This window comes from Protopterus annectens, chromosome 15.part0 (genome assembly GCF_019279795.1).
Source record: "Protopterus annectens isolate FY-2018-M chromosome 15.part0, PAN1.0, whole genome shotgun sequence".
NCBI classification, from domain to species: domain Eukaryota; kingdom Metazoa; phylum Chordata; order Ceratodontiformes; family Protopteridae; genus Protopterus; species Protopterus annectens.
The window spans coordinates 837,855,521-837,875,321 of record NC_056749.1 but is presented as its reverse complement, the minus strand read 5'-3'; positions in this window follow the sequence as shown (position 1 = coordinate 837,875,321).

Genomic DNA, 19,801 nt, shown 5'->3' with positions numbered 1-19,801 from the left:
CTGCTTTTCTTGTTCCTCCACTTCTGGGTCAGGCTTTGTTCTGAGGTGATCAGGTACCACTTCATGACTGAACACTGTGGGAATACACGTGCCTAGCTTAAGGCCATCAAATTGCAAACCATACCTATTATTATGCAACATTTCAACAAAATAAGATAATTTCTGAACCACTTTCAGCTATAAAAATTAAATCATCAATATATCGGAAATACCTAATAACATGGTCACAAAAAATTTATTTCTATAGATATATTCACTCTCAAAAAGGCCCATACATAAATTGGCATACTTAGGGGTGAATGCAGCCCCCATAGCTGTGCCTTTTTTCTGCCTATAAAGGTCATTATTAAATTCAAAAAAATTATGAGTAAGACAAAAATAAACCAATTCACCTATATATTCTGTTACTGGTGAGCTACCTAAAAAAATCTTAAAGCTTCCAAGCCAAAATTATGGCTAAGATTCGTATAGACACTTTTAACATCAATAGTAAAAAAAATACAAATTGTCATTCCATTTAACATCACTTATTTTAGCCAAAAAAAAATCAAATACATCATGAATATAAGATGGCAAAGTATAAACTACAGGTGCTAGATAACTGTGCAAAAATGAACCCAACTTGTGGGTAAAATACTCACAACCTGAAACTATAGGTCTCCCTGGTGGCTTAACTGAATTTTTATGTATTTTAGGGAGACAATAAAAATGGGCCATTTTGCAGCCATCTTGTTTAAACTTTTTTTTTACATCTGCATCAGAAAAATATCCAAGCCTATTGCCTTTATGTAATAACTCATTATATTCAACTAAAGCTTGTTGGTAGATGGACACATCAGTCTTATCATATGTCTCATCATCCCCTAAAAGTTCCATGCACATATCTAAATAATGAGTATAATGCATAATAACCAGCTTGTTTCCCTTATCCGAGCAGTTAAATTATAATTAACTAGATGTCTATTCCTATTAAAATCAGAAAGCGCATCCTCTATCCCATAATTGAACATGTCTGAACAATGGGCTACTTCTTCATTCAAGAAAGGCGGTAGAAAATCACTATCTGTACAAACATTATGTGTATTTAATTTACAATAGGCATTAGGAAAACTATCAGAATCACATGTATAAAAACTTTCACACGAAGTATTCATACTTTCATCATTATTAATTAAATCAACTTCTGTATGAGAATCTCTAAAAAATACTTTAAATGTAATTTCCTACTGAATTTAAATACATCACATTTAATATCGTGATTTCTAGGAAGTACAGCAGGAATAAACTTTAAACCACGGTTTAAAACCGCAATTTCACAGTCAGTAAAAACATGTCCAGATAAATTAATGACATAACTGTCCTGAGAGGATAAGAAAAGTAACAAAGTTGCAAAGACTGCCAAATGCAAAAGCAGAAAGAAAAATTGGCAGAAGGAAAAAAAAAGAAATGGAACAAAAGCTTCTTAGTATATTGCAGAAAGAAAGAATGTAGCACAAAGAGATTTAGTTGTGATGAGTGAGAGGGAAATTATGGAACACTATCTCTCTCTCTCTCTCTGTATATATATATATATATATATATATATATATATATATATATATATATATATATATATATGGTTTACTATCATATATTCAAATTCACTGCATTTGAATGTTCAGATATCCAAACAACATGTTTGAAAATCAGAACACCGAACACAGTAAATTCTGAACTAAGCATTTCAGCAATGTTGAATGTCGAACATGTCGACTTTACTGAAATGCACATCTGTTCAGCATTAAAACACATTTTTGCAAGCCCCCCAGGACCCCCACACCGCCCTACTTATATATACAAACTCCGAGATCGCACTACATTGAAGGAAAGGGGACATTTCCTGATCCCCACTTTAGTACAATCTGCACCACAATGTCGAACCTTGTAATAGCGAACGTTCGTTATTACAAGGTTCAACATTGTGGTGCTCGCATTTTCAAATATGCAAATTAGGTTTCGCACATATGTCAATTCGAATCCAGTGAATTTGAATATATGATAGTAAACCTATATATATATATATATATATATATATATATATATATATATATATATATATATATATATATATATATATATGTATCAGAGACAGTGATATAGATATATATATGGATCCCCTTCATTTGATCGAACTCCCGAAATGCTGAACATTATATGGCTGAGACTCTATAACCAACATTTCGGAAGGTCAAAACTAAAATAAAAAAATAAACAAATGAAAACAATTTTTTTTTGTTTGTTTTTTTGCAGGAGAGCAAGCCCCCCTGCACCTCCCACACCCTCTGCTAATTAAATAATACCAACTCCGAGATTGTACTACATTGAGGAAAATGGCAAATTTCGATGATCTCCATTCACACTGTTCGACCTTCTGAAATGTCGGTTATATGGTTTCAGCCATATGACGTTTGGCATTTCAGAAGGTTGATCAACTGAAGGGGATCCATATAAATATATATATATATATATATATATATATATATATATATATATATATATATATATATATATATATAGATATATATACTGTAAAAAAGTACATTGATTATTTTCCTTCAGTACTTATGAAGCATGAAGAAAAACAATGGCTGGGCAAAATGCTGGGAAGGGAACATGGTGGAACAAACTTCCAATCCAAATCAAACAATGTGACACACTATCTTCCTTTTGAAAGACATTAGACCATTAGATGTGCATTGATAAATTCACCGCAGCACGCCTGGCCTTATTTTCTTTGAAAAAAGAAGTAAGGCCTAAGGGTAGGCACTTGCCAGATGAAAATGGCACATTGGCCTAGTAACTGGTTTACTATCATTTGTGCAAACGACATTCTGTTGGCACATATGCTGCCAAAAATCAGAATGTCATGCACAAAATGAAAAGTGTATGGGATAGTTGAAGACACTTATGCAAATGCAGTAGTGCATTCGCATAAGTGTGTTCGACTATATGTACTGAGATCGCGGTACAGTGGGAATTGGAAATTCATTCATATCCCCACTGTAGTGCGATCTCGGAGTTGGACTATATTAGTAGCAGGGGGTGTGTGGGGTGCAGGGGGATATGTTGTATAAGAGTTTGATTTACATCAGCTCCTATACGGCTATCACATAATGTTTTCAGTGACAATGTCGACTCAAATGCTTCGATCATTTGGGTCGATGTGTTGAAGAGGAGAGTTGGCTTTTGGTATTTATTTTCATTATTGCGAACGGCAAATGTTTTGTCTTTCGCAATAATGATAGTAAACCCTAGTTACCTTGTATTTTATATGATTCCATGATTCTGTGATATGTTTCCCATGAAACTATCATTCCCACCCCAAGCAAAACAGAGTCATCCCCCAACACACACACACACACACACACACACACACACACACACACACACACACACACACACACACACACACACACACACACACACACACACACACACACAATCTACATGGGCCATATCCTTAAAGTGCTCTCAAGGACCAACAATATGTTTTCAATGGGTATTCCAAGTTGTATTATCAACAGTATCAAGTAGGCCTTATGCAATTCCTTCTTTAAGTCCTAAGCATTGTCACAGGCTATATTCCAGATCAGTGGTGTACTGTGATGATGATGTCCCTTCATAAGGGTAGCTGCACCACTGACTCAAGAACTATAGTTTCACTAACCTTATTAATCTCATCTGCAGAGCCATGGAATGCATCACAACTAACCTCATAAACCAGGACATTAAGAATTTAATCAGCCTTCAATTACAGCAATATGGATTTGTTATGGTAAGGTCATGCCTGTCCCTGCCATCACCACACAAGGTAGAAACAGAAAACATATCCTAAAGTTACAAGCCTATAACATGTGCATTTACTAGGCAGACAAAAGCAACACATCTTGGTTTCCTTTACTCCATCCTCCTCTTTGCACTAGCTAAAAAGGTCAGGATGATGCCTGCACATGTAACTATATTGGTCCCTACACTGCTCACCCGAGGGAGCATGCCAGTGGCATTATACACCGCACTGGTAAAACTGGGCCAGGCATCCATTTCATATTGGGGACCCTCATATGAGTCCCCAGACAAGTGTTCTTGGTAGTCCCTATGGAGCAGATGAAGTAAGATCATGCTTTCCTTTTTGCACCAACAGTGAACCCTGTGATACACACTACCCTTGGAAGCCATGGCCATTCACTAGATTATGAACTATGGGAGGTCTCTCTTGGTCACACCCAATGACTTTTGCATGCATACTGTGCAACATAAGGCATCTTAGTAATGTGACCTATTGTGGTTTGACCGCACTGTATCACATAAGACATTAGCATGGTAGGGTGTTGTGAAGGTGTGAAAGAGTGAAGAAAATGTGTGTCACAGCCGCATGCTTCCCAGCTGTGAGAGCTGCTATACTATTTAATACCTCCAACAGTGACTTTGTTTTAGCACATCCCTGTCAGGGTCATTATCCCACCAATGCATACTCAGTATGCTTTGCAGGTGCTTATGCGAATACACAAGACAGAAAGCATCTCTTAGCATGACTTGGCTCACAAGTGTAATGTGCAAAAACTGCTATTAGGCTCATAGGTTCATACTATGCTAACAACCATTAGTGAACTTATAAGCCTAGCTGTGCAACACAAATGTGACCCACAAATTGATTTATATGTATGGGGGGGGTGATTTACTGACTGCCTGTGTCCATCAGAGACATAGGCAACAGAGCTGGGGTGAATTTCTGATTACCCATCCATTGGTCCAAGTTGCGCTAAAATAAGGAGCGGGAAGAACTGTGCTCCTCTTGATGTGCAGTGTCTTCCCTGGGAATTGTCTTAGAAACACATCAGTCACTCCAACATGTCCTGTTTATGTCACAAGTAATATTTAGTGAACGTTGTAGTACATTGTGTTCACTCCCTTTATTCTTTTTCTAAGGAACCTTTGTGGATGTTCCAGTTGCTGCATGTGTCTGGTCAGGTACATACTGAAAGGGGCATTATACTCTATGTTAGGTCTGATGAGGGCTGAATACAGTTGTATGATGACCTCTCTGGACCTAGATGCCATGCCCTTGCTTACAAGTTCAGCAACATAGAAGGATTTTCTTAAAGCCTACCTTGGACACTTGTTGGTCAAAGGCTAGGTTACTATCTACATGTGTTCCCAGATTCCTGACTAATGAATCAACTTGTAGGGCTGTTTTATTGATGACATAGTTACCAGGGGTGGCTGACTTCCCAAAAGGTACTATAATGCCTTTCTTGGTATTGAGTTTTAAGCCATGGCTTAGGCACCAAGTGTTTGTTTGTGTTAGACCTTCCTGAATGGTGTTCTCTCATCTTAGAGGGATTCAATGACTGCTTCTAGTTTGCAATCATCTGTGACCTTAGTTGTCCAGAGGCCTTTGACACTGGCTTTGGCATCTGAGATGAAGACGACAAAGAAATATGGGCATAGCACAGAGCCCTGGGAATTTAACTGCTACAGGCCTCTTTGTGGAGGTGGCCTTTCTATCTGCCTGAATCCTATCAAGTGAGACAGCTAGCTATCCAGCATGTTATAAAGGGGTTTGTAACTAGTTCTGTAAGTTTGACGACAATGCCTCAGTGGGGTATTGTATTAAATGCTTTAGCCAGATATAGGTTGGCAATATGCATAGTTTTCTCCTCATCCATTGCCTTAGTGACCTTTTCAAAGTAGTACACCAGATTCAATAAGCATGACCATCCTTTGAAAAAGCCAAACTGGTATGGATTCAATATCTATAGGTCTGCTATGTCCTTGTTGATAATTTCCATGATAATTCTTTCCATGGCTTTGCAAATAAGACTAGTCAGTCTAATGGGTCTGTAGTTTCCAGAATCTGTTGACAGTCCTCCTTTATGAAGGAGGATGACCATCACAGTCCTCCATTCACATGGCATGAAGTCTGTTTTAAGACTGTAGTTAAATAATGACTCCAGGGGTCTTGATAAGTGATATTTTAGACTGCTCAGGAGGCATCCTGGGTTGTTATCAGAGGTCATTGAGGCTGTGTTCTTCCTTTTAATGAGCAAAGCCAGTACATGTTCTCTAGTTATTTTTGGAGGGGTTATGTTCAACACCATTTTTGCTGGATGGTTGGGGATGAGTTGGAAGTGAATTTGTCTGTTAACAGGTTTGCTGTATTGCCATACTTGATGAATGTGACACCACTAACCATCAGTTTGGCACATTGCTTTGTGTTGTTCTTCAGGTTTCTGACATAGCTGTAGAAGGCCTTATGTTTATCTTTTAGCTGGGAAGATATCTTAACCTCAAATCTGACTTTACTTGCCCTAATTAGCCCTCTTAGCTGCCTAGTTACTTTGACGCATGAGCTTTTATCATTATGGAAATTAACCTTCCTGATCTTTGCCTTATTTTTTTTCCTTTGCTGAAAATCCTGTTTAATTTGGGATGCCACCAGGGTGGTTTGTTTCTTAGGCTAGTTCTGAACTTACTTCTGAAGGTACAGCAACCTCTACATAGCCACTGACATGGTTGTACAGAGTTCTGAGAGCAATTCAGCATAGGCTGCTGTGTTCTTGGGGCATCAACTTTTGACAAACCATCACTTAATAAAAGGTAATTTACCATGGAAGAGTTCCTAACTGTTAATGATTTTAATGAGATTACAGAACTGATTTTGATTTCAAAGGAGTCAGCTTTATGGTCAGATATTCCCAGGAAGGATGAGATGTTGGGGGTGGTGCAGCATTCTGCCATATTTCTGAGCACGAGATCCAGTGTATTGGAACCTCTAGTGGTTGTTTTCACTATTTGGTCAAGGCTGTTTGCATTTATGAAGTCCAGGTATCTCTGTCCCTGTAGAATTGAGGCTATGTATGATTCCCAGTCTAATGTGGAGTAAATAGTCTCCCATCAGTAGGGTGTTAGGTTGGATGTAAATGTCTGTAGCAGGTCGAGGTATGCATTGTGAGCTTCTTGGAACATGGAGGGTGACCAATAGTTGGCTAGGATATGGCACAGGATCTTATCTATGGTGATCTGCACATGGTGGAACTCTAACATATCATCCTGTTTTAGCACCCTAGAGGTATGCTTGTTATTGATGGATATTGAGACACCTCTATCCTTAACCCTTGTCTGCACAGCTACTGGTCTAAATTATGGAAGACACTGAAATTGTGCACTGCCAGGGTACTTTCTGCCACTTTAAGCCATGTCTTGGTAACTGCACAGATGTTTATGTTTCCAAGTGTGAGAAAGGCTTGGAGAGAGGGGAGTTTTTTATTTAGGCTCCTGGCACTGAGCAATAACACCTTGAGTTTCAGTTGAGTCTATTTTGCTATGCCTGTAGATTTGTCAGTTTGACATTGCCTAAAAATGGCACTGTGGGGTTGGATAAAGTTTTAACCAATATTCAAAAACCCAGAATGGACAGGTGCAGACCATCCTTGGCAAAGCAATGTGATCTGTTAACTATATCCTCCCAAGCTGACAAATATGGGATCCCCTTAGAATGACTCAATAAATGTGAACACCCTCTCTAAAATCAAAAACACAGCATCCATGTGACCTGATAACATCCCAGGCTGCGTCCTACATGGGCTCCAACAAGAATTAGCAACACCATTGGTACTCTTTTCAATCATAGTCTAAGCTTAGGCTTCATCCCAGCTGAATGGAAAAAGACAACCGTTACCCCTTTGCGCAAAGGTGGTGCTTCCATTAATCCTGGGAACTACAGACTTATTAGCCTGACTAGCTCTATCTCAAGGGCATGGAATGAATCATCATGGACCTTATCAACAAATATATATCTTCAAATGCTTGACTCTTCTCAATTTGGGTTTGTTAAAGGGAGATTATGTCTGTTAAAACTGGTGGACTTCTTTGAGACAGTCTCCAAGGCCCTGGATGAGAGGAAATCCTGTTCATACAGCCTACTTAACCTTAGCCGACACTTTTAACACTATTTCTACACTCAGGCATCATTGACAAATTCACCCAGCTAAGTGTCAACCTTTATATCATTAGATAGGTCACTAAATGGCTCTCTGATAAAACCCATATAGTCAAAATAGGGGAATCCAACTCCAACAGCTGACCTGTAACCAGTGGTGTTCCACCAGGATCAGTCCTGGGACCTCTACTGTTTGGAATCTATCTCCCCAAAGTACAAACTAAAACTAACGGTCTGTGGCTGACAAGGTTTGCTGATGACTGCAAACTGTGAGCGATCATAGAATCTCCAAATTATGTCAACATCCTACAAGAGGGTCTTACACAAACAAATGATTGGTGCCAACGTCATGGCCTTAAACTCAATGCAAAAAAAATGTATTATCATACCCTTCGGTAAGAGAGATGTTCCTGCTAACTACCATATCAACAATAACACCCTAGGTACGCACTCAGTGGTGACAGACCTTAGCACACATATTGACAGCAGCCTTACCTTTGATCACCATATCTCCATAGTGGTAAGAAGGGCATTCTATATTGCTCATCTCATAAGTAAGGGCATTGCCTCAGAGAAAAAAAGTTATAACCTCCCTGTACCCTTCTCTCATCAGGCCAGTAACTGAGTACAATGCTCCTTTTGGTATGTACCTTTCCAAGCACCTGCAGCAATTGGGAAAGACCACAGAGGTTCCTCACAAGGAAAATTCAAGATTTTCAGCATCTGTCCTATGTGGATCATCTGAAATTCTGTCACTTTATTCTGTTTCATACAGACTACTCAGAGCCTATCTCTGCCTTGCATATAAGGCAATCTCTGACCCTGCTTTATTGGAAATGCTGCATATCTGCAAGTCAAATGGTACATGGGTTACTCGCTTTAAAGGCCCTAACCTGGTATGTGACATTAACAGAACCTGCTGGAGGGAAACATTTGTCTCCCAGAGGTTACCACACCTTTGGAACAAACTCCCACTTCATGTCAAGTAGAACACCTCATTGGCCCTCTTCAAATGCAATCTGGATGACTGGATGGGTAACCATAAGTTCACCCCAGGGGTTCCACCTGTGTCCCTCTTGGACAGGTGCAATAGGTACTGACCATAGAAATAAGGGTAAAACTCAGCTAGGCTTATAAGGGCCCTATGGTCATTAGCCTAGTAACCTCCTATGATCCTATAACTTTCATCAAGTGGTGGCCAATCAGCTTAAGTGTCATGTTCAAAGTCACTAATTTAAATGATATAAACCCCTGTGGCCACCACAAGCATAATCCTTTTATGGTAAATTACTTATTGGCAATCACAATCAATCATGCAGCCATCTGTGGTGCAGAAACTTTTACTATTAACTACACTTCTATGTAAGGATTGGGTGAACTTAAAAAGTTCTACTCGCTACTTCCACCTAAAATGTGGGTCTATATTCGATTCTCGAAAGCCGACAATGTCGAATCTGAGATTGTCAACATGAGAATAGCGAAACTGCCGAACATCAAACAAGTAAATGGAAATCTCCGTAAGGGGAGATTTCCATTTACTTCAATGTAGTGCAGTCTCGGAGTTGGTATATTTAAGTAGCAGGGGGGTGAGGGGTGCAGGGGGGCTTGCCCCCCTGCCTACACCATTTAGTTTTTTCTTTGTTGTTTTTATTTTTTTTTCCTGAACATTCAATGTTTTAATGGTTCTATCACTAAAGGTCGATCTTTAGTGATTCGAACTGTTAAATATTCAATGTTCTAATATAAACCCTAAAATGCTTATGTAAAAGTGGATAGACAATGTGCTTTTTGATGTGTTTAGTAAAGTTTGTAAGTTACAACTGTTTAGAAGTGCAGTACCGTAAAGTGTTTCAGGCAACACAGGTGTCACTGATACAAATGATTGCAAGTCCATGAATACTTCTGTAATGCAGTTCTACAGTATATATTTTGCCCTCTCAACTTTAATCATAGCACAAATGCAATTATAGAGATTATGTATGCTGATATTGTATAAGGTCATGTACAAGATGTAGATGGATCGAGGTGAAATGGGGCCATAGGCAGGACAGGGTAATGGACAAGCCCCACCCCCATCCCAGCCATTCCAGTGTCCCAGTATTTGGCTGTCTCTCCACAATTACCATAAACACAGCTTCAACCTGTCAGAATGAATAACATTTTCTTCATTACATTTGCAATGATTACAGATATTTAGATTTAATTAAAAAACTTTATTTCAAGTTTTATTGCACAAATACCCCATTTCCTAAATGAAACAAATCAGTATTACACTGAAAACAGACATTGCATGAGAAACATTTCCTTGAAACTCATATTCATTGAAAATGCACTGAAACTCACATTAGGTAAATACTAGGCAATCAGTTTGAAGACTATTATATGCCTAGCCCAATAACCTGGGACAAAACCAAACCCTGTACCTATAGTCTTATAGTAATTGAAAATGCATCTGGCCAATGCCAGATTAAGTGTACCTTGGGCCCTGGACTGTTTTAAAACCATGGGCCACTTGCACATGTTTTTGGGACCATGTGTAAATGCGTATGTTCTTTGATTCACCTTCCTGTTTGTTTTAAATTATATTTCTGTTTAATATAGCAACATTTGTTGGAGCACATTTTTAGTTTGCGATTTTGAAGGCTTTTTTTCCAGTAAGCAGTAAAACAAAATGTATGAACCAAAAATGATAGAAGTACCCATGTCAGAACATTTCAACCATGAAAGGCCACAAACTGTTGTCATTTTAATCCAGTACATGTACTCAACAATTATGGCCATCTTATTGGCCGTGTACACAACACATATCTGATACTGATAAAAATAATCACAGTAAAAGTATTCTAGTTTGCTTTGCACAGTAGTCCTGCAAACACGGGCTAATAACCTTTTACCTTTATCACCTCAGCCAGGCAGTCATTTTTATACACAGACACCACCAAATCTAGCAAATATTGCTACATTGTCAACTGCTTCCTTCTCAGATGCCTGTGTCAAAAATAATGTATTTATTATCTATTCATTTTACTTTTGTTGATCAGGGAAGTCCGATTTTGCACAGTAATAGCAATAATAATGACCAAAGTTATATTTCTAATTTGTTTCACAGAAATGCACAGTAAACAAAGTATTTCAACTTAATTGTTTCACACACATGCACACTAGTCCAGCAAAGCCAGATAAAAGACTGCTTAAAAATGTCCAGATGAAAACAGCATAAGGCATTTTCATCCACAGAGAGCCCCCATCAGCAGCTATAGTCACTTTGTTGACTATGTACACCCGACTGCAGTGGTGGTGCTGCGGTAGTGCTGTCGCCTCACAGTAAGACGTTGTCCCATTCGATTCTCAGCTAGAGCATCTTCTGTCTGGAGACATGCGTGAATGGGCGTACCTTCGTTGAAGGTTGTGCGTCAGGGCTGGCAACTCAGCATGTAAAAATCTACTGCCAATAATTAGCGGACCGGAATTCCACTGTGGTGACCCCTAACCGGGAAAAGCCGAAAGACACACCATTTATTAATTAATACTTTATTATATAATAAATAAATTATTGTTATGAAGAAATAAATTGCATGTACTTTCCTAACATTATACCATAAGATCCAGCTATGTGTTGCACAGTCTAAACAGAACAGTATTTATGCCAGTATAATAAATATTAACCACCTAATAACATACTAAGACAATAGAATAAAATCGCAGCCCAGGTTAGGCAGAGTCCTTCATTGACTCTCTTCAGGAGGAATCTTGATGAGTGGATGGGAGATCGTAGGTTTACCCCGGGTATCACTTCTGTGTCACTGTTAGACAGAGGCACAGTATACTAACCTCGAAAAAGGGCATAGCAAAATTAATTTAAAATGGGTGGTGAAAGCCAAACACACTCTGGCTAGGCTTATAAATGCCCTAGGGCAGATAGCCTAGTATGAACCTATGAACCTATATGCACAATCTTTGCAAAGTAAAAGTCATCTGAATAATCTGACATTAAAGAAGAATATTATTAATGAAAAGGTTGTTGCTAGAAAACCACTTTGCATTTTGGTGTTTTAGCTATAAATGCAATGTCTGCTACTATTAAATAATAAATTGTCTATATTGCATTAAAAATTGTGTGCTTGTGACATTGCCACATTTCTTGAACTTGATTATCTATGCCATAGGGAATGGCTGAAAAACAACAACAGGTTCATTTTTACTAGACATGCAGTGTTGCCCAAATTGCTCCAAAACACTGTGGGTTAAGTGACTTGCTCAGCTTTGAACAGTAGGTAAACGAAGGCAGAAAGATTCAAATGCTGCACCCTTGCCACACTAAGCTGCTCCTTACAAAGTCAAAGCTTTAGTCCTCTGAGTTAATTGCCAGATTAACAATTTTCAATTAAATGTAGACATCCTTAACAATCTGATCTTGTAAAGAAGACTGCATTACAATAATATGCAGCAATGACTGCATAATGGATGCCAAAGATTAGACGATTGTGATCATCACTCCAAATAATGCAGACTATGCGACCTGCCAAATGTTTAGCAGCTGCTGGAGGCTGTAAAGACGTTACTTCAAAGATATATTACCAAAATGCACGTTTAGACCGCCAAAATGAAACATGATTAAAGTATATTATACAATCCAGTGCAATGACTAAAGCAAAACAGACAATATAAATGCTGCAACAGCTTTTGCTGAACAATGCACAAATCACACAAAAATCAGAAATATTACTATACATAGCATATTTCTGGAGAAATGTTTACTTCTCATTTTTGACCTCCCCATCTCTTCTGTGTCATCATGAATAACTATCCTCTCTGACATCACTCAACACAGGTCTGACCTACTTGAATGACTAGTAATACTACATTGCTGCAGCATACACCTCTAGAGTCAATAGCATCAGACAGTGGACAAATGGCACTATATTCAGGGTAATGAATCAGGCGTCCATCAACCATATTAATATCCCATCACTTGACTGTCTCTTCCCCAGTTACAAATAAACACTTTTCAAAATGATTAGTGCATATACTATTTTCTTCCATCCTTTTTAAATCTATTGTAGAAATGTGGATTTTACTAAAGCTTTTAATTCAAATTTTGCAGAAAAAAACACTGATAGCATTTTAAAAAAAATCTCAAACATATTCTGTGCTGCAAATAACGTTTCTTGCTCACATGTTGAACAGAAAATTTAGTGTGCTTTCCTGGTCCACTCACTATTTCAAAATGCACTGCCAGAGTTAAATCTTGCGCCGATTCTTGGGAGTTTTTCATTTGCTGTGCCAGATCCATTCTCAGATGTTGAGCCAATGAGACTGAAGCTACCATGCAAGATGGGAATTCATTTGCTTGCTTTGAATGCCAGTTAGTATTGAGAAAGTTTTTCTTTTCTGTTTTTTTTATTTAATGTAGTACAACTGTCTCCCCCCAGCCAGCAGTGGGCCATAGTCAATTGTCTAGGTCACCTAGTGATAAATCTAGCCTTGTTTATAGGCCATTAAGCTGTCAGTATAGGTTCATAGGTGTTTACTAGGCTAACAGCCACAAGGGCCTTTTTAAGTCTAGCCATGCATGCCAAATTTCAGACATGTTCTGATACCCTTGATAAGTGTAAGCATGGGCCTGGGAGATGAACCATTTACAGGTTACCTGTTTGCATCAGATACATAGGTGCCAAACCAGGGAAGAATTTCTCTTTTCCCAGCCAATTGTCCAAGTTGCACTTGAATTGGATTAGGGAGGAACTCTGCTTCACATGGATGGGGAGCCTGTTCCATAGGAGTAGTCTCTGGGATACATACCTATGCCATGATGCACTTTATATCATATGTATGCAGTACTGGCAGTATATGTACAAAGTTTATTTTTAGGGGACACTTCTTAGTGGATAGCACTGGTGAATGGCAGCAGTACAGGAGATTATATAATGGCTTATATGTATGTCTTATGACTGCTTTGTGTTAGCTGCTTTACAGATTGGTTGTGTATTCCACCCAAAGCATGGATAATGACAGTAACTTTGGAATCAAGACACCTGTAGGAAACAAACACTTAGTTCTGTGCATCTGCTAGACATGCTCTGCAGCTGAATGTCACTGCTTTCAAGTACTGAAGGAGGTACCTATAAAATCACTGAAGGCAATCTACGCTTTTAGAGTTTATGTCTATTCCTGTAACCATTATCCCTATGTGTATACATATTCATGATAGCTATCTATGAACACATTCCTTACTGCACTCATCACATAGATGTTTCTTAACAGAGCAGGTTTGTTGCAGGCCATTGTCTGATGTAATCAACTGCATGTTTCACATGCAATGTTTGCTTTAGCAACTTTTTCCTTAGAGGGCTATAATGTACTATATGTATACAAAACACTGTTTATGGGAACAAAACACTGTTTATGGGAACACAGTCTATGTGTTTCAAACCATAGATATATATTATTGGCATCTACCTGCAGCACACTGGAAATTAGAATTTATGAGGGTATGAGTATGGAATGTAATAATGTGCTTACCTTCACGTAAGTTATTCTTTCCTTAAGCAGGAGGACGCTTGCAAAATGCAAGCAGTGGAAATGCAAGCTGTCCCATGCCAAGAATGAGATCTTGCTGCAGACTCTCTGTCTCCATAGCTGATGGATAAACAGCCATAATAAATCTGACAAGCCCAATCATGACTACACCTGGTAGAATTTGGTAAATGGCATTAATGAGGTCAGTGGCCAAAGCAGAAACTGTGAACAGATCTGGCACTAGGCCATGTGCTGCTGCCTGATGTTAGGGACAATTCAGACTCTGACAATGATGGCAGTCAAAATTTGGTATGACCAGGGGTCATTATCACAATTATGGCTACAGAAGATTTGGGGTCTGATTCCCATCTCAGTAAGTGTACATGACCTTTGTGGCTGTAAAACCCATCCCAGAGATACAGGAAGACACTGAAAAAATAGAGTTGAAGAAAGGGGGACATACTTCTGGTGCAGTCCCCCTTAAGTTGCTATTAACACCACTGAATATAAGGAAGAACAAAGTAGATGTTGTATTGCGGTTTTAGGTGCTATGGGTACTGTCACCCACCCACGCTAGCTGTCTCTGTGTTTGTGACCTAGCAAGTCTGCACTACCATCATAGAAGAATAGGCTAACAACACCTCTCTTCTTCTTCAGATGGAACATGTTTTATGGGGTATCCATGATGCCTGAGGGAGTGCATGTCCCACATGTACGATGGTTGGGAGGGTGGCCTAATGGTTAAGTTGTTTGCCTTACAAACACAAGGTGCAGGGTTTGAGTCTCACAAGGGATAACTGGCTAGGCTTAAAATGGCTTGCAAGGGCAGTTAGCTTAGTACTAATCTATGAACCTATATGAAGGACATGTTCTGTATGCAGCATGCATAACCCATGATGAACATAAGGTCATGGAACTCATACCAAATTGATGCACATGTTAGACCATTACTCACAATCACAAAACACTCTTTTCTCTAGCCAAGGGATAGCTAGAGCCTTTGATCCTCCCAGAAGAAGGCACTTCCATGGATGGGGACATGCACTTTCTACATACACATCTCCTGTGGGTCCCATGGAATTGTTAAGGGGCTCTCATCACTGTGCTGCAACATCTGCAGATGGTGTTTCCCAGAATACATACACTCATATGTCTACAATGCCCAGAACCACACTTATGAGCAGTAATAGTATCAGCTCCCCACCCTTGCCTAGTGCACCCCAAGTTTCACCTTCCTACACATTTGACACACACACACAGGACCAGGTTTATTTCATATATATCATAATGTCTATATTTCACTGTCAATGACACTTGAGACTTTGCCCCTTTCCACTTACGCAAATGATGATAAGTGAGCCCTAGCCTCTGTACTTTGTAGCCTACATCTGATATACAGTGCAGCTGGTCTATACATTGATAGACATGGCCTGAGTAAAGGTTTTACATGCATCACTTTTGCTTATACTATATATGTTTTTATTTTGGAGGATAGTTATGAACTAGCCACTCCCTTTTAGCCCATGACATGGCATACTGCACCCACCTTTGAATGGCTTAGTCCTCACCCTAAACTACTGGCATCAACACATGCTCTTCATTGGTGTCTTCCTCCACTGCCAGACATGGTAGAATTTCTTTTTTTTTCAATGTATAGTCCCTGCTGCAACTGTTGTCTTACAATTACTCTCTATAACATCGCACAGACTGAGAATATCTTACTACATGTGCCACAGCATTACTGCACAGACAGCCAGGTACATCCAGATAATGAAAACAGGCCTTCCGCAGGTGCTACACAACTGACAATGAGCCAGGTTTGTAACAGAGCACAGTTGTAGCCATTGTCTGCCATGGTTTGGGAATTTCTGAAAGATGTCATTAACTATGGCTTCTGGACATATCCAGCATTTATACCAAGATGCCCTTGGGACAACCACACTACACAAACTGCTGGTATAGGTTTCACATGTGCCATATGTGCAAGTCATGGGTACTATCCTGTTGGCCTTCAAACCCATTGTAAATTATATCTTGTGTATTACACATCACCTGGTAGTTGATGGAGTGGTAACCTTTGAGGTTAACAAGTTTGGCCTTTAAGGTTGATACAGCCTATGGTTCCCATTACTTATGGTAAATGGGATACTTCATAGATCGATAAGAGAAAGATATATCCAGCAGAAGGTTTCAAAAAAAGGCATACACTTTATTAAAATAACAAACAACTCAAACTAAAACTTAGTATAAAATAACAAGGTAAGCATTTTCATTCTTCATATCAGCACTTCATCAGACCTAATTAAAAATCACATTCTTTCTATTGTATATAGTGCCGACCAATCAGCTTCTACACATCTTAATTTCATTCATTTAATTGGCTGGATCTTCAATACTGGCTTTAAAGAGACAAAGCCATGTAATCTGAATTCTTTGTTGGCTTGCAACCTAATTATCCATCTTAATGTATTCAACTCAACTTGGCTATCCAAATCCCCCATCCTTTTAATCTGGACAGTCAACTGTAAAACCATGAATTTAAAAACATGACTGCTGTCATTATTCAGAACATGCCTAGCCAACACATTCGAAGCCCTAACTTTACGAATCTCACTCAAATGTTCTTTGATCTTTCGTTCAGGGGGCGTGCCATCTTGCCTACATAAAAGCAAGAGCATACTGTCCCATAGTCAGATGGATAAATGTATTCTCATCTAATATATAGTCAGCCTTTGGGGATTTTACCACACGTTTTCGCTTGGACATTTCATGGATCACTTGCATGATGTTATCTCTCTCCTCTGTGATATAAGGAAACTGTGTATACTCCCCCATATGCTGCAACATAATATTGAGGAACTGCTGTATGTATACTCCCTCATATGCTGTAACATAATATTGAGGAACTGCTGTATGTATACTCCCTCATATGCTGTAACATAATATTGAGGAACTGCTGTATGTATACTCCCCCATATGCTGTAACATAATACTGAGGAACTGGTATATGTATACCCCCCCATATGTTGTAACATAATATTGAGGAACTGGTGTATGTATACTCCCCCATATGCTGTAACATAATATTGAGGAACTGGTGTATTCTTGAGGCAGATGCCTGGGATACATCCTCCATGTCTCTCATTGGTAACTGAATGGTCCCTGTAGCTAGTATTTTGAAAGCTACATACACTTGAGTATCCACATGGATAAGTACTCTAGCCATTTCATCAGCTGAACATGCAAATAAGGGCAACACATCTTATCCAGCCCCTGCGTAGAGAGTCTATGCATATAGTAGTACTCCACATATCAATGGTGTGAAGAACATGATATGCTAGGCAAAGCTGGATGACAAAGCATCACCTAGGATGGCAGAATGCAACACCTTGACTACCAGTAGTGAGTACAGCCTGTCGCATATACATGTTTGTTATTGCTGCAGCTACCCCATACATCATTTTGTGATTCACCTCCTGTAACTCCAGGATTTTACAGTATTCATTAACTCTCAAGTTACTCTCTTTAGCTATGGTATGTATACATCTCTAAATCACACCTCCCTATCATTTACCCTCATCTGAATCCATGGGGTGCCTCATTTTAATAATGTCTTTATATCAACATTGGCATTAACCCCTTTTTGCCATTTTGCACATGGAGTCACAGTGTCACATCAACAGTGACCTTCACATACAGCCAATGTTCACAGTGCCAGGTGACTAGCCCTGCCATGTTTGTTCTTCTGTACCACACACACACACACACACACACACACACACACACACACACACACACACACACACACACACACACACACACACACACACACACACACACACACACACACACACACACACACACACAGAAGACCCGATGAACACATTAGCTGACTACACAGGCTGTGGGATTTCTCAGCTTTTCTGCTCACTCTTAGTGCATTTCTGAAATGGCCACACTCTGCACAATGCAGGTTGTCATGCAAAATCACTTATCACAACATGAATAAGAAGTTATGTACCTACCATAACGTTCCATGTTAGTTGTCTTCATCTCACCTTCTTTCTTGCTGTTTGGGATCGGAGTCAATCTTCAATAGCTCGAGAGCTGTTTACTGACTTGAGGCTACCCCTTATCCCATGATGCCTAGAGATAGCTACCCAGATCTCATTTGAAATAGCTAATCCAGACATAATAAGAGAGAAACCAGTTATCAAAAAACTGGTTGTTCCATGCATTCTAATATCTAGAATAGGTTAGGAAGACCTGGCCAGACGAATAACAATAAAAAAAAACTCAGCCAGTGAAAAAAGGGGACTCCTCTCAATCCACTAGGATGGGGGACAGAGGGAGAGACACAAGAAAGAAGGCGAGATGAAGACAACTAACATGGAATGTTATGGTAGGTACATAACTTCTTAATGTTAAGTTGTCTATCTCGCCTTCATTCTTGCTGTTTGGGACAGCGTCCCTAGCACCTAACACCCTGGGTGGCTCAGTGGAACAGACTCTTCAGAACAGTGGAACCAAAGTCAGCTTTTCTCCGGGAGACCATATCCACCTTGTAATGAGAAATAAAGGTATGAGGGTTTGCCCATGTGGCAGCTGCACAGATGGAATCCATGGGCAACCTAGACTGAAAGGCTACAGAGGTGGCTAACGCCCTAGTAGAATAACCTTTCGGTTTAATTGGTAACTCTTTGTTCCTTAACTGATAAATAAAAGTAATAGTGTGGGACAATCATCTAGATAAGGTCACCTTGGAAACTGGGAGACCTTGTTTGTTTAAGGCATAAGAAAGGAATAATTGGTCTGACTTTCTCATTTCTTTAGTTCTGTGCAGATAAAAACGCAATTGTCTATGAACGTCCAATTGGTGAAGTTTGTACTCTGTCTTGTTGCTATGATTTGGGAGGAACACAGGGAGATCTATAGATTGGTTTAAATTATTTTCTGAGCAGACTTTAGGAAGAAACAAAGGATTAGTCCTCAGAGCAACTCTGTCCTTGTGAAACACCAGGTAGGGAGGATGAACACATAGTGCCTGAAGTTCCGAGACAAGCCTAGCTGAAGTGATAGCTACCAGAAAGAGTGTCTTCCAAGATAGAAACTTGATGGAGCAGGAAGCTGCTGGTTCAAAAGGGGGTAGAATTAAAGAAGTTAGGACTAAATTAAGGTCCCAAGGGGGAGGGAGATCTCTCACTGGAGGTCTAAGAAGAGATGTTCCTCTCAAAAAAGCTTTACAGAGCTTATAAGATATAATGTTAGAATTTGACAAACCAATATGAAAATTAGAAATGGCCG